This window comes from Uloborus diversus, chromosome 5, assembly GCF_026930045.1.
Source record: "Uloborus diversus isolate 005 chromosome 5, Udiv.v.3.1, whole genome shotgun sequence".
In the NCBI taxonomy this organism is placed as follows: Eukaryota; Metazoa; Arthropoda; class Arachnida; order Araneae; family Uloboridae; genus Uloborus; species Uloborus diversus.
The window spans coordinates 122,622,690-122,636,117 of record NC_072735.1 but is presented as its reverse complement, the minus strand read 5'-3'; the positions used below and the strand labels follow the sequence as shown (position 1 = coordinate 122,636,117).

Here is a 13,428-nt window from a genome sequence, read left to right as displayed (position 1 = left end):
GTTAATTTCCCTGTATAAAGTATTATTTGCTACTTCTCTCATTAAAGCTGTAAATGTATACACAGAGCAGGCTTAGTATATATCAATAATATCAATTAGTGGATTTTTTAAGTTAAAAATATTAATATATTTTCGTTTAATGTTTGTGTGTATGTGTACAAGGTACACACATATATACGTATAAATGCGTGTACAATAAATGTCTTACAACTTATTTAAAAATTTAAAAAAAAAAACACTGTCGAAAAATTTGATTTATAATTTAAAAAATATCACATCTTGCTCAAAATTTATAACTGATGACTAATTGGTTACTAGAACTGGTTTGACTAATTTAGATAATATTTGGTCTTTTGAACACAGAAAGCTACTGACCTTTTTTCTCAAATATTAAAAGTTTTATGATGCATAGTTTTTTTAAAAAGAAAAATTTATATGGATTGCAAAAGAAAAAGCAACATGGATTGCATATATATCTTTTAACCATTTGTTTGTCAGAAAGTTATAGCTATTAAATGCATTTTAATTTGTAAAAACGCATTTTTACCATTTTTTATAGCAATTGTAGTTTTAATCTAATTAGAGATGCGCACTAGGGTCAGACACAACTTGCGCCATTGAATACTTTGGGGGCGGGGGGTGTTTTAGGGGGCCTTCGTCTCTTTTTGGGGTGTTTTATCCGTAGTAGGCATTAAAGTATCGTGTAGCATTTAAGGAACGTAGGAGAATAAGGTACCTCAATATACGTGTGAAACAACTCAAGGGGTTCCAGGGGTAGTCCAGGGGTTCTGAATCCCCCCGAAATGAGTAAGAAAATTCTAAATTGAAAATGTTCATTTTCCGCACGTAACTTTCCTGTTCGAAAACATTAAATTATTGTTATTATTTTTATTTATATTTATTTATTTTTTTTAAATTTATTTATTTATTTATTTTTTTTTAAGATCCGTGAACCAGTGGTAATGTTGTAAGCTCGGAATCAGAAAGCTTTGAGCTTGCATCATTGCGGTTTCTTTCTTTCTTTCTTTCTTTCTTTTTTTTTTTTTTTGTCTTCCTAAATGATTACATCTATCTACCTTTTAACATGCTCGTATAAGAATATAGAATATCCTTGATAAGAAACATTACCAAGTTGAACACTTTGCTTCGCTTTAAAAATCTTATCAGGTACAGAATTAAAGTTCTTCTTAGATAGATTACGGTCACGGTTAAGGTTTTAACAAGGAATCACTTTATACAAGGACGAATGGACGAGTTTTGAAAGCAAATCTTAAGTGCAGCGAGTCAGATTTCGTTCGCTTTCGATTGCGAATCTGAAGGAAAAAGCATTCACGAAAGCGAAATTGTTTGTAATTAAAACTAAGTTTCGTCGCAAATGAAGAAAATCATGAAAGCAGAGAGTCATTTAATTAAAAGTGACGCGCACGAGGGTTTGACTCCGAAAGCTGTTTAGAATTCGCATTTGTTTCATTTGGATTGGGTGCTAATGTTTTTCGTGATTTCCTTTCAAAATTAAAAATATCCTTGAAATGTACAAATGCATGCACCAATGATGGGCATAATCGAGAACTTTTGATAATCGAGATCTCGGGAATCGAGCACATCTGATAATCGAGTGATTAATAATCGAGATATTTCCAAATCGAGAAACCGAGCGATATATAATCGAGATCTTTTGAAATCTTTTACTCGAGCGATCGATAATCGAGATCTTTTGAAAGCGAGAACTCGACCTGTGAATATCGAGAACTCGACCTGTGATTATCGAGAACTCGAGCTGCGTTAATCTAGAACTCTAGATGTGAAATCGAGAATTCGAGATGTGTGAATCAAGAACTCGAAATACGATAATCGAGAACTTGAGATGTGATAATCGAGAGCTCGTGACAATCGAGTTCTCGAGTGATCTTAAATAATCGAGTGATTCGATTATGAGAACTCGATTATGCCCATCACCCGCATGCACGCATGCATATATATTACTAAAGGATTTTTCAAGGAGTGAAAATACTCCTTGATATTTTGTTAGAGGAGTGATTTTCCTCATTGGAGGCGTGAAATACTGGAAAATCCGAATGCCAATACGAAGAAAAAATCCATTTTAACAAAATAGATGTGAGTTCCAAGTTACTTGCAATTATGTTGCTTGAGTTTCATTGCAACAAAATCCCCGTTACAACGAGCAAAATTTACGGTGCATTGAAGTTCGTTGTGACGGGAGAAAACTGAGTACGTAAACAGTATAACTGTCTAAAGATAAGGTGCAAAATGGTACGGAAAGAAAATGTGTAATGGTTTGATTTTTTAAACCTTTAGAGTGTTTACATTTTGAATTAAAAGCGATTTTAAAATGATCATATGTAATATTTTTAAAGTTGAAACCACCCTTTCCTTTTATTTTCCCTTGTGATAAATTTTGTTAAAAAAAAAAAATTCGCGGATACACGCGTGACTGAATTCTTGAGGATTATTTTCCATTTTCAATGCGTGAAATAAATTTGTAAAGGCGACAAAAATAACCCGTCATTTTTGTATATGTTCGTATAAATATAACAAGGACGACTCCAGTTTCTAGTTATGAAGAATGTCATTTCCCGAAAGGGGGAGAGAGGTCATAAGTGCCATTTTGAGCATAAGTAGGGGGTCCAGGGAGAAGTTTTCGAAATACGTTCCCAAAGAACGATTTCAGGCCATCTTTAAACACTTTAGAGGAGTTCACGATCCCTCTGACTCTCGCTGGATTCGCGTCTGAAATGCACTGGGCAAATTTACATGAATGCTCGCTGGAGCTTATCTGCACTTTTTCTTATTCGGTTATTTCTTTTACAAATTCGATCATGGGCGCCGCGAGCTTAAATTTTTGGTTGGGCGGAAATTCTCAATGCAAATGGAACTCCAAAGTTTGTCGAATGATGATAGTTTTGCCGAATGGAACTCCAAGTTTCACCGAATGATGATTATTTTGCCGAATGGGACTCCAAATTTCACCGAATAATGATAAGTTTATTGAACGGGACTCCAAGTTTCACCGAATGGTGATATTTTTGCCGAATGAAGCTCCAAATTTCACCGAATAATGATAATTTTGCCGAATGGGACTCCAAGTTTCACCGAATGGTGATATTTTTGCCGAATGGAACTCCAAATTTCACCAAATAATGATGCTTTCGTCGAATGGGACTCCAAATTTCGTTGAATGATGATGACTTTTTCGAATTGGGTTCCAATTTTCGTCGATTCATGATAATTTTTTCGAATGGGGTTCCAAATTTCGTCGATTCATGATAATTTTTTCGAATGGGGTTCCAAATTTCGTCGATTGATGATAATTTTGCCGAATGGGACTCCAAATTTTGTCTAAAGATGATAATTTTTGCAGAATCGTGAAACAAAATTTGCCGAATAAGGAAATTTCTGGGAGGTCATAGTGACCTCTATAAAACCTTCCATTGGGCCCCCTGCATTCAACGTTTCAGAATATGCTTCCACTGTCTAGTTCAGTGGAATATAATGTATCTTCTTGGTTAAACATATATTTGCGCATGTGTAGTAGAATATTAAATTATGTACAATTGATAATCAGAACATTGAGGAAAGTAAGTTTGAGGGCTTATATTTACATAACAAATCAGAATTGATGATAGTCGAAACGTTTATGTGTAATTAACTGTATTCCAAATAATTATCATACATATTTAATTTAAGAATTATTTTTTAACTAAATAGCTTTTTTCAAAGTAACTAGTTAACCAATTTTAATGTAATGGAGTTGTGTCCTATTCATGTTTATTTCCTAACTAAAGAGAGGACAATTTCATTGGTTTGTTTCTTTAACTGGGAATGAGCAAGCCATGTTTTGGAAAAGTTTGAATGCAGTTTCAGTAACCTTGCATGATTACCAAGGTTGCAGCCAACAACTATACAATGTTAACGATGTTTGAAATGGTGAAACTTATAATGAAACAAAGCTGACTAAACATAGCCTGAATCTAATTTTAGTTACCTAAACATTCCGTTTTCCTGAGAATTAATGCTACTTTCTGTCGCGGAGATTTAAACAGCGCTTGAGAGTCTGAACTTCTTGACAATATGTTATTTTTTTCCCCTTTTGCTATATACATTGTATAATATTATATTTTGTTTGGGTATGATATGTATAAATAGTACTATTAGAAATAATTTAGCTAAATTTGGGTCGGTCTTTGGTCGTAGTTGGTTACGTTTATTTCTGGAGTAGTTCTACTTCTGATAGTTAAATGGACAAAACTAGAGCAACTACCAGCAGGCACCTTGATGAACGTTAGTGCAAAAATTTTCGACACATCGTGAATTTTTTTTGGAATAACCAGTTTTTTTTTTTTAAATATATATATAAATCTTCTTTTATAAAATTTAATTGCGTATATTTATTGTATCGAGTACTTTGGACGTTCTATCTCTACCCACACGGCCGTTGGCAGATAAAGGGCAGTAAGGGCATTTTTTCCCATTTTATTTTATTTTATTTATTTATTTATTTAATTGCATTTTTCCCATCTATTGTACGTTAGCTTTATTGTACACTAGTGGTACACGCACGGCATTGCCCGTAGTTGAAAATTAAAAGGTCATTCGGTTCGCCTGTATATTTACAAATAATGGATGACGAATTTCTCGCCAATTGACTATGTTCATTCGCTCTCCCATTCCACGTCATGATAATTTCCCAATTTACTCGTCCATCTTATGATAATTTTGCTCCGGAAAATGTTCTTAAAATTGAAATAGAAAAAAAAAACAAATTCGAATTTTCGAAAAATCGCTTCGAGGTGCACACTCCCAAGCTACAAACTAACTTTGTGCCAAATTTCATGAAAATCGGCCGAACGGCGCTATGCGCGTCATAGAGATCCAGACATCCTCCAGACAGAGAGACTTTGAGCTTTATTATTAGTAAAGATAAAGAAACTTGCTTTAGTCTCCGCCATGGAGAAAAAAAACCGTTGTAAAAACGTCTAAATCCAATATTTACCTGTTTTTAGTATTGAATCCAAAACGTTTTTCTTCAAATATCTCGAAAAACTCACTTCTGCAGATACTGTCATTTACCTGCCTACTGCGCAGCACACTTCTCTTTCTGAGCTCAACTTTGCCCATACTAGGGTGATTTACACAATAATTACATCAAACAACTTCCCTATGATCTGTTTATTTTTCTCACTGAAACATAACTCTTTTACACTGATCAGAACTACATTTCCAAAAGCAACGCTTTTTGACTCTCTATGGAAACAAACTATTATTTCTACTAATGAAAATTTTAACGACTCGAAAATTTTCAAATATGAGCTTACTTACAATTAAGCTTCAATTATAAGTTTAATAGCTTTCCATCGCATGTAGATTAAAGAACCATTAAACGCTATCCATCTGTTATGCATTTTCCATATGTTTAAATCGAACGCTTAGCCCAACCCCCATGCCGTAATTTTCGATGCTTAATTGTAATATCTTTGCGCTGTAACAACTTCACGTATCAAATTACATTTTAAATCGTGGCAATGCGAGGAATGCTTCAAATGATTATTTCGTATAAACCTGCTTTGAATATACAATGCCAGTGGGTTGGAACTATGTGATAACGTGTATTGGTCTTCACGAGAGGAATTACCTGTGTTATAGTCGTTACCGAAATTGCAATGATGTTTGGGATAGTGGGGGTGTTTCCTTCAGTCAAAAATACTACTTTTACTCACTGAAATTAATAGAATAAGCAAATATAAATAAATAAATATTAAGAATAAAAAAACATGGAGCCAAAAAAAAAAAAAACTTTTATTTTTCCAACACTTATTTTTTATTTAATTATTATTTTTTTTAACGTCAGATAAAAAAAAAAAAGACGTGGTCTTTATGACGTCACAAGTGATGTACTTTGGCGGACTACTCCATTGGTGAACTGAATATTTACACTTTGCTGTCAACCGCAGTGTAGCTTGGAAATAGCTTGAAGCACATTAGTTGATTTACGTATTGGTCAGTTCATCTATAATCAGAAATATTACATCATGCAAAAGCTTTTCATCTATGGCAGCTAATAAATATCTTCATAAGCTGAGAATAGTAGCGATGGTAGTTTTTTAATAAGTAATACCTGCTTCTGAAAAACGTTAATTTTACGAAAATCAAACTACGGGATCACCAAGAACATTGTGCGATGAATCACCAAACATTTAAATCCATCCTAAACTTTTGATATGGCACATTTAACCCTTCTAAACTCGCGGCAAAACAAGTGATCATCGAGCGTGAATATTTTTCTCGCTCCACCTACTTCATTAAAAAAAAAAGTGTTTTTTAGTTCAAAGTATTTCATTTACTCTTCATTCTTAACAAGTGCAACATGAAATTGTAGTATTTCTTGAATGAAATATTTGATGAAAAAATATTTTTTGTAATTTGTCCTCTAGATGTAAGTATTTCGCTGACGGCGCGAGTTCTAGAAGGTTAAATGGAGCTTGCGAGCCAAGGTCGGCACCGAACCCGTGACCGAAGGGTCGCAGATTCCTTACTGGCTGGCTCAGAATTTCCGTACATGCTAATGGGAAACGATGCGATCAAAATCTGTTGTGGTCACTAAGGCTTATAATTCCTATTTAAAATAAATACTTCTGGCAGTTCTGGAGCTGGGGTTGCTGGACTCTTGGTCTGACACAAAATTATCTAACTGTCAATAAATGGTTCTTCCATATATCTTGTGTTGACTAAGCTGAGTCGAACTTACACCCTTTTGGTGCTGGTTAAAATTGAATCGCGCCTGCCTGCGCTAAAAGATTGAAAGAAAAAATGCATTCTGCACGCAAACCTTATGGGAAGAGCTTTGCTTTGATTTTGGTGTAGAACTGCTGTCCACCTCTGGCAAGTTGAGCTCCGATGCCCGTCCGATTAAACGATTCCATTTGCTGAAACAGGGGTGAGGAAAAACGGCTTAAGAACTTACGGATTTAGTTTCTAGTGTTATTTCTCATTTGGAGAATAATATAACTCAGGTAAGAAGTAGTAAGCGGTACAGGATTTTTTCGCCAGTAAAAGGGTTGCAATGGTAGCTCAACTCAGCGTCTAACAATTCCTCGTCTTACTGATTGCTCTCCTTTGAAAGAAATGGACTTGCTCAAGGCCATAACTCAACTTCTCAGAGTTGGACATTAGACAAGTTTAGCAAAATTCAGTTGCACCTCACATGGAGCCTTACGGCTGTTTATGGAAAACTAAGTATTTTCTTCTTGTTGGAAAATGTGTCAGAAAGACCCCCTCCCTCCCGATGGAACTTAAATGGGAGGGGGGGGGGGGCGAAGATTGTCCTGAAATGGAACAATGTTTTATTTGTAAAAAAATGCATGCAAAAATGATGTGGTAGTTTTAATGTGAAAGAATCTCAAGTACTTCTTCGCCTCATTTATTTTTTTTACTGCCATTTAAAAGCGATTCTCAAAATTTGAATCTTAAAATAATTTTACAGGTGAAATAGTTCCAAGAAAAATCATAAAGCCCTGGAAATAAAATTAACAAAGCGGGCTGCTAATCCGATTTTAAAGATTTTGATTCCCCTGTGGCTGGGAGTTCTGCTTGCTAATGGAAGCTCTGGCATTACATAACGTGGCTCGAACCGTCAGTTATGTGCGTGTAGTTTGCTCTCAGCGAGTAACGAAAGAAGACTTAAACTTTTTTGGCATTCGTCCAAGAATCACACACGCTCGCTTTGCTCTGCGCAAAAGCTGATTCCCCCACTTCTCATTTCAAAACCACTTTTTTAGCCTCTAATCTCCAAGCATAGAGCCGAATAAAATTTTACGATCCCTTTGACAACTGGAATTGATGTTCGCGTAATTCAGCTACAGGTGTGCGTGTGTGTCCCCATCAATTTTATGTGTTTTTTAATTACAGGACTACAAATTCGTTCCTTTACAGGAATTTATTTACGAGAGCTTATTGTGTATACAGCAGAAACCGGTAATCCGGTATAATTGGTATGTGTTCGGAATACGAAATTTTCGTTGGTCAACATTTCTTTACAAATACAAATGCAACTATCTCCGTATGCGACTTTCTATGGTTTTGAGCAAAATCTTACTTTTTTTTTGTTTTGTTTTGTTTGATAGAAATGCGTTAAAGTAAATTGTTGTATGTGCAGTGAATTAAACTAGGCAATGCATACCATTTATACGTTTCGGCAAGCATTGTATACAGATATATCTCGATGAGAGGTCACTGGGATCTCCTCAAAATTTAAAATTTTCGGCAAATTTTGTCTGGCTATTCCACTATTTCTGTAAAATTCATTCGGTAAGTTGCGAATTTACACTCTTATTTTAAATTAAAGTGGGTATTTATGTATTTAATATTAAAATGACAGGCTTTTCTATGTTCAATGAATTTTGTCTTCTGTTCTAAATTTAATTACTGTCGTCACCTTGGCAAAATACGGTTACGTATAAAACAACGCAGAAAAAAGTCAGATTCTTTTTTAGAAGAAAGTGCATTAGTCAACATTTTATTAATTTATATGTTTTTTTTTTTTTTTTTTTTTTTTTTACGTTAATCATACACGAGTCGTAAAATATTTTTATAGCTTAAAAAGTTTCCTCTATGAACTTGTTTTCAACGTACCGCAACCTTTAATGTTCCAATTAAAATATGTTTTATTTCTTGTTACTTTTTCCTAGAGCACATATTGACTTTCTATAGAACGTTGATGCTCCGTAGAATCTGGAACAAAATGCTACTCGACACCACAGCTCCCTTTCGCATGCCAGCACATTAAGGTCAGAATTTAATTGAAAACAAAATTTAGAGATGAATTAGTAGAAGTAATTGTAATGCATTTAAAAATCATTAATTTTGATGTCGAACGTGTACCCTTAGTGGAGTTATTTATTTAATTCGGCGCGGGATGTGCGGTGGTCCTTTAATTTCCCCCCCCCCCCAGGCGCGAGTCCTTCTCTTTCTTCTTTATCCTGCTTTCATAACTTCTGTTAATTTTCTTTTTGTTACTTGGCCTTCTGTTCCTGCTTGAAGTTGAAGTAATCGCTGACTCAATAAACCGGCTTTTTTTCTTTTTTTTTTTTTTGCCGAACTGCTCGTTAAACCGGTTCATTTGGTATCGGTAAAGCAAAAATTTTATTGCTCGCCCTAGCGATCTATTTTTTTTTTTTTTTTTTTTTTTGAATTTCTTGGCTCTTTGAAAGGAAAAGCTCAAAATCGACTCTAGACTAGATTAATAAGTAAAGGGGTAAAGCTCTGGACTAGGGGTTCTGAAAAGTAGCCACTAGCTACCAGAGTCACGAAAAATTATCGCTTTTGGTAGCCATTTTTTAAAATATATATATTTAGCGCAAAAAATACATAACCTGTAGGAAGTTTGCTTCGAATTACGTTGCCAAAGTGGAGTCGACTATTGGTTGAACGTCTCTGAATTGGAAGCGTGTTGTTGTTGCACGATACACGATATGAGTTTTATAAAAAAAGAAGCAAATGGTCACCACTTTTGGCGACTAAAACTTGATTTCTTGGTAGTAATTCTCAATGAAATAACCACTCGTTGGCGGCTGGCGACAGCTAATCTAAAGCTTTATAAAAGGAGCACTCTTTTTTTTCTTTTTTAAGTTAGGCTGTGTACGTTTTTTTGCTACATCGTAGTATAAAACTGACCATTGTGCTGTTTCTTAAATTTTTAAGTCAACAAAATAGGTAAAGTTACAAACACATTGCATGGATTAAAAGTCATCGTAGCTTATTCGTTAGGTCGCTGGACTTGTAACTGCAGGGTCCAGGGTTCGATGCCAGCCGATCGGATACCTTCCGTATTGGTGACTGGATCACGTAAAAAATGTCGTAGTCAAAGTCCCCCAAGTTTCCAATAAAAATGAATACTTTTGAGGTGATGGATGAGCAGTGGCTTCGGCCCTTAGTCTGGAAAAATGAATAACAGGGCTGCCCTCAGGGTCCTTTTAGACCGGTTGAATCTCGTGTAGTGATAGGTACGGGAGAGCCCTGCAGTATAATGCAATGAAGGAATTCTACAGGGTCGAATTGATTCTCTTGAATCGTTCGATTCTATTAGATTCTCCCTTAAATATTTGCTCTCCGAACAAAATATTTCCGATCTAATTCATTATTATGTATCGTTCCACGTTCTTTTGCTTCAGCCTCGTCTGCAATTTCTCAACGGATACTGAAATAACGAAGACTTCAGATGATTGGCGGTAACAGTTCGATTGGTCTGTGCTTTTTCGAACAAAATCCTCCACTTCACACAAAAAGTGCTTCGGAAGCGTTATCGGACTACGTGTGGAGTTCATTAAGAAACAATTGTCCGATAACTTCTAAACAATGTTCGTCCCACCGTTTCCGGGGTGCATACAAGCGTGGCAAGTACGTTAAGAATTAATGGACGCTGTGATTTAATGGTCTGCTTGCTTCTGGAAACAACCCCCAATCGATGACTGCAAAACAACAGAAGGAATATTTCGCAGGGAAAAATCCATTTATTGGCGATCAGCGCGTATCTTTGGAACATGCTACGTTGGGTAAAATAGAAGTTCTTGAGAGTCTGTGTGTATCTCTGCCTGGGGTTAATGGTCTCTCTAGACGCTCGTTATGAATCGTTTTGTAATAAAGAATATTGAATGATCGCTGAATTTCTTAGTGGGATTGAAATTGCGATTTGACTTTTATCTAGTCACGGATCTGGGTCAACGCTGATCCTTTAAACTCGCTGGGCTGAGTGAAATAGCTCTTATACATGGCGGTCATTCTGGGGTTGGGGGGGGGGGGGAAGCAATCCCTTCAAGATGACGGACCTGCTCCTATCAAATTGTATGGAACCCCGACTTTCCGCAAAATTCCTAGTAACGTTGCCATTCCATCGAATACCTTGGCATTGCGTAGACCCGCGTATCTCAACCTTTTTTTTGGTTCATGAAATGCGAAAATTTTGAAAAACCGTTCACAGATCGGCGGTTTTTATTACTATTATTATGGTTAGTGTTAATATTAATACAAACAAAACTTGGTATTAAAGAGCGGCCTCGTAATTAGTTACATTTTTCTGTCATGTCATTTACATACATAACGTAAATGACATGACGTAAGGATGAAAAATCCTAGAAACTTGTTGGAAAATTCTTCACAAAATCCAGTCTAGTAAAGATCATGAGCAGTAACCAGTTGTAAATGTGAGCGCAACTTGATACTGCCACTCTTCAAAGACAAAATCATGAAGTTTAGACCCTATGACTTCAGAAATTTTGTAAAAATATTTTACTATATATTATTGCTTTGTTAGGAAATTTCTCTCTCTCTCTCTTTTTTTTTTTAAATTTTTTTTTTTAACGATGACGGATAAAAAAGTATAATGTCCAGTCACATTTTCCGCAGACCGCTGCCGTTCCATCGGAACAGCTGAAGACGTAGTACAGACATTCTATGCAACGACTAGGTACCATATAGAAGGCAGGCGATTCATACATTGTCAGTAACGTGCATTTCTCTCTAAGCACGTTTATAACCTCTTTACTCCCGTTGTGGATCACTAGAAAATTAAAAAATCGCGAATCTAGGTAAACACGTATCTTTAAAACTTGTTGCGTGAAATAAAATAATAAAATTTTGTGAAATTCCTGCATTCAATAGTACAGATCATTCATTATATGAAAAAATATAATAAGTTATGCTCAGATATGTTATTAAGATGTCATATGTTAACGCAATGTATCAAGTTTTTTCTGAAAAGGTGTAAATGTATCCGAGAAGTTGAATCATTTGCATCAAGTTCTGTCGCATCTATAATTATGTTTAATTTTCCGGTACAAAGTATTGCTCTATGTTTCTTGTTTTCTTTTTTCATGTAAGACTATAACAATCTTAAAAGTTTTACTTTGAAATGAAATACCAGTGTAATGTGATAAATGCTACTTAGTCAGAAAATTCTCTGCTTTTAAACAAAACAAGATTTTGATATTTATAAGAAATTAGCATTTTTCTTGTTCGTTTCATTTTAGATTTGTGCACACTGAGAGTACTAAATCCCTTCTTCTTCGAAAAAAACTATTGAAGTTTTTTTTAACAAGTTCTTTCCTCTTATCAGTAACAAACAATATGTTTTCTGAAAATTATTTAAATTTAGCAGCATTTTTTTACATTAGATTGTTGCGTAAATTAAGCGTTTTTCGTACCATGTTCGGGATTCATGCTCTGCCGAAAATAGGTTTGCATTTGAAATATTCGTCAATAGATGGCGCTAGTAGCCATTTCATAGAAAGGCGCGAACTATTTCATTTCAGAATTCTTAGAGCTATATATGTTTTCTCTTTACCTTTTTTGTTTTCAATTTGCACTTTTCCGTAGTTTTTTTTTTTTTTTTTTGTGAATTCAAATTTTTATAAGGAAATCGCTACTTATCAATTCTTTCTTGCACAAATAATCAAATTTTGTGTTTGATGTATCAATCACTTTGATTATGAATTCGTTCTACGATTTTCTAAATCAGATAGATTTATACTTATTATTATTTTTATTTGTATTATTACTAAATTAATTAATTCATTCATTTTTGCAAAACTGAAGTGTTTTCTTCCTCTTTTTCTTAATGAACGAATTTGTTTTCCGTTCCCTTTGCTCGCACTCGTACTCGTTTTATATCATTAGCACATTGCTTTTCACGCAACCTCTAACTTCATTTTACAAATTTGTCCTTTCGCTGTTCAAGTCTATACTATTTACAAAAGATATATTACCAAAAATATATATCATTATATTAAGTTGAAATTAGTCGTTTGAAGGAATTGAAATTAAGAGTTTAACGATTGAATTGAATTAACGATCCCTAATTATTTGTCCCTTATCATTACAGTAAATGTCCGCTCCCGCTGTATATACTTGGAACCTATGTCATACGCTATACGCGACACCTTGTTGAAAAATATGAAAAATTGGCTTAAACGCATAAGTATTTTTTTTTTTATTACAGAAATTGCACTTTATACGGGTTTATTTTATTTATTTATTTATTTTTTTCGTTTTTAAACTGATAACATTCAAATATGTATTATATATTCAGTAACTAATGTTCTTTGTCGAGGTTCGTTTACGTGAGTGTAATTAAATCCTTAACTCTCTTTCGAATTCGTGACGGAGTAGATAAGTCACCTACAACAATTTTGTACAACCGATACAAAATGAGTTTCTTTTAGCCAGTGTCGGCTCCTTTCATTTATCTATTCACTTTTTTTTGTGCAATTTATGATCTGCTCTTCGTTTGTTTTAATAAAATGCTGTCTCTTTCCTTTATTTCATTTATGGATAGGTACAAATAAGTATCAATGTTTTGCCCTGTTTGAACTTTTGGCAACGTTCAGGCCAAGTAGATCTGCTTCAACTCAAAATGGATTT

The 13,428-nt window shown here is 34.6% G+C and overlaps 1 protein-coding gene across 1 annotated transcript in view; it reads left to right on the top strand.

Annotated features, from left to right (window-relative positions):
• Positions 1–13,428, top strand: part of LOC129222798 (uncharacterized) — a 131,729-nt gene that overhangs the window by 16,106 nt on the left and 102,195 nt on the right. The gene's annotated exons all lie outside the window — the stretch shown is intronic.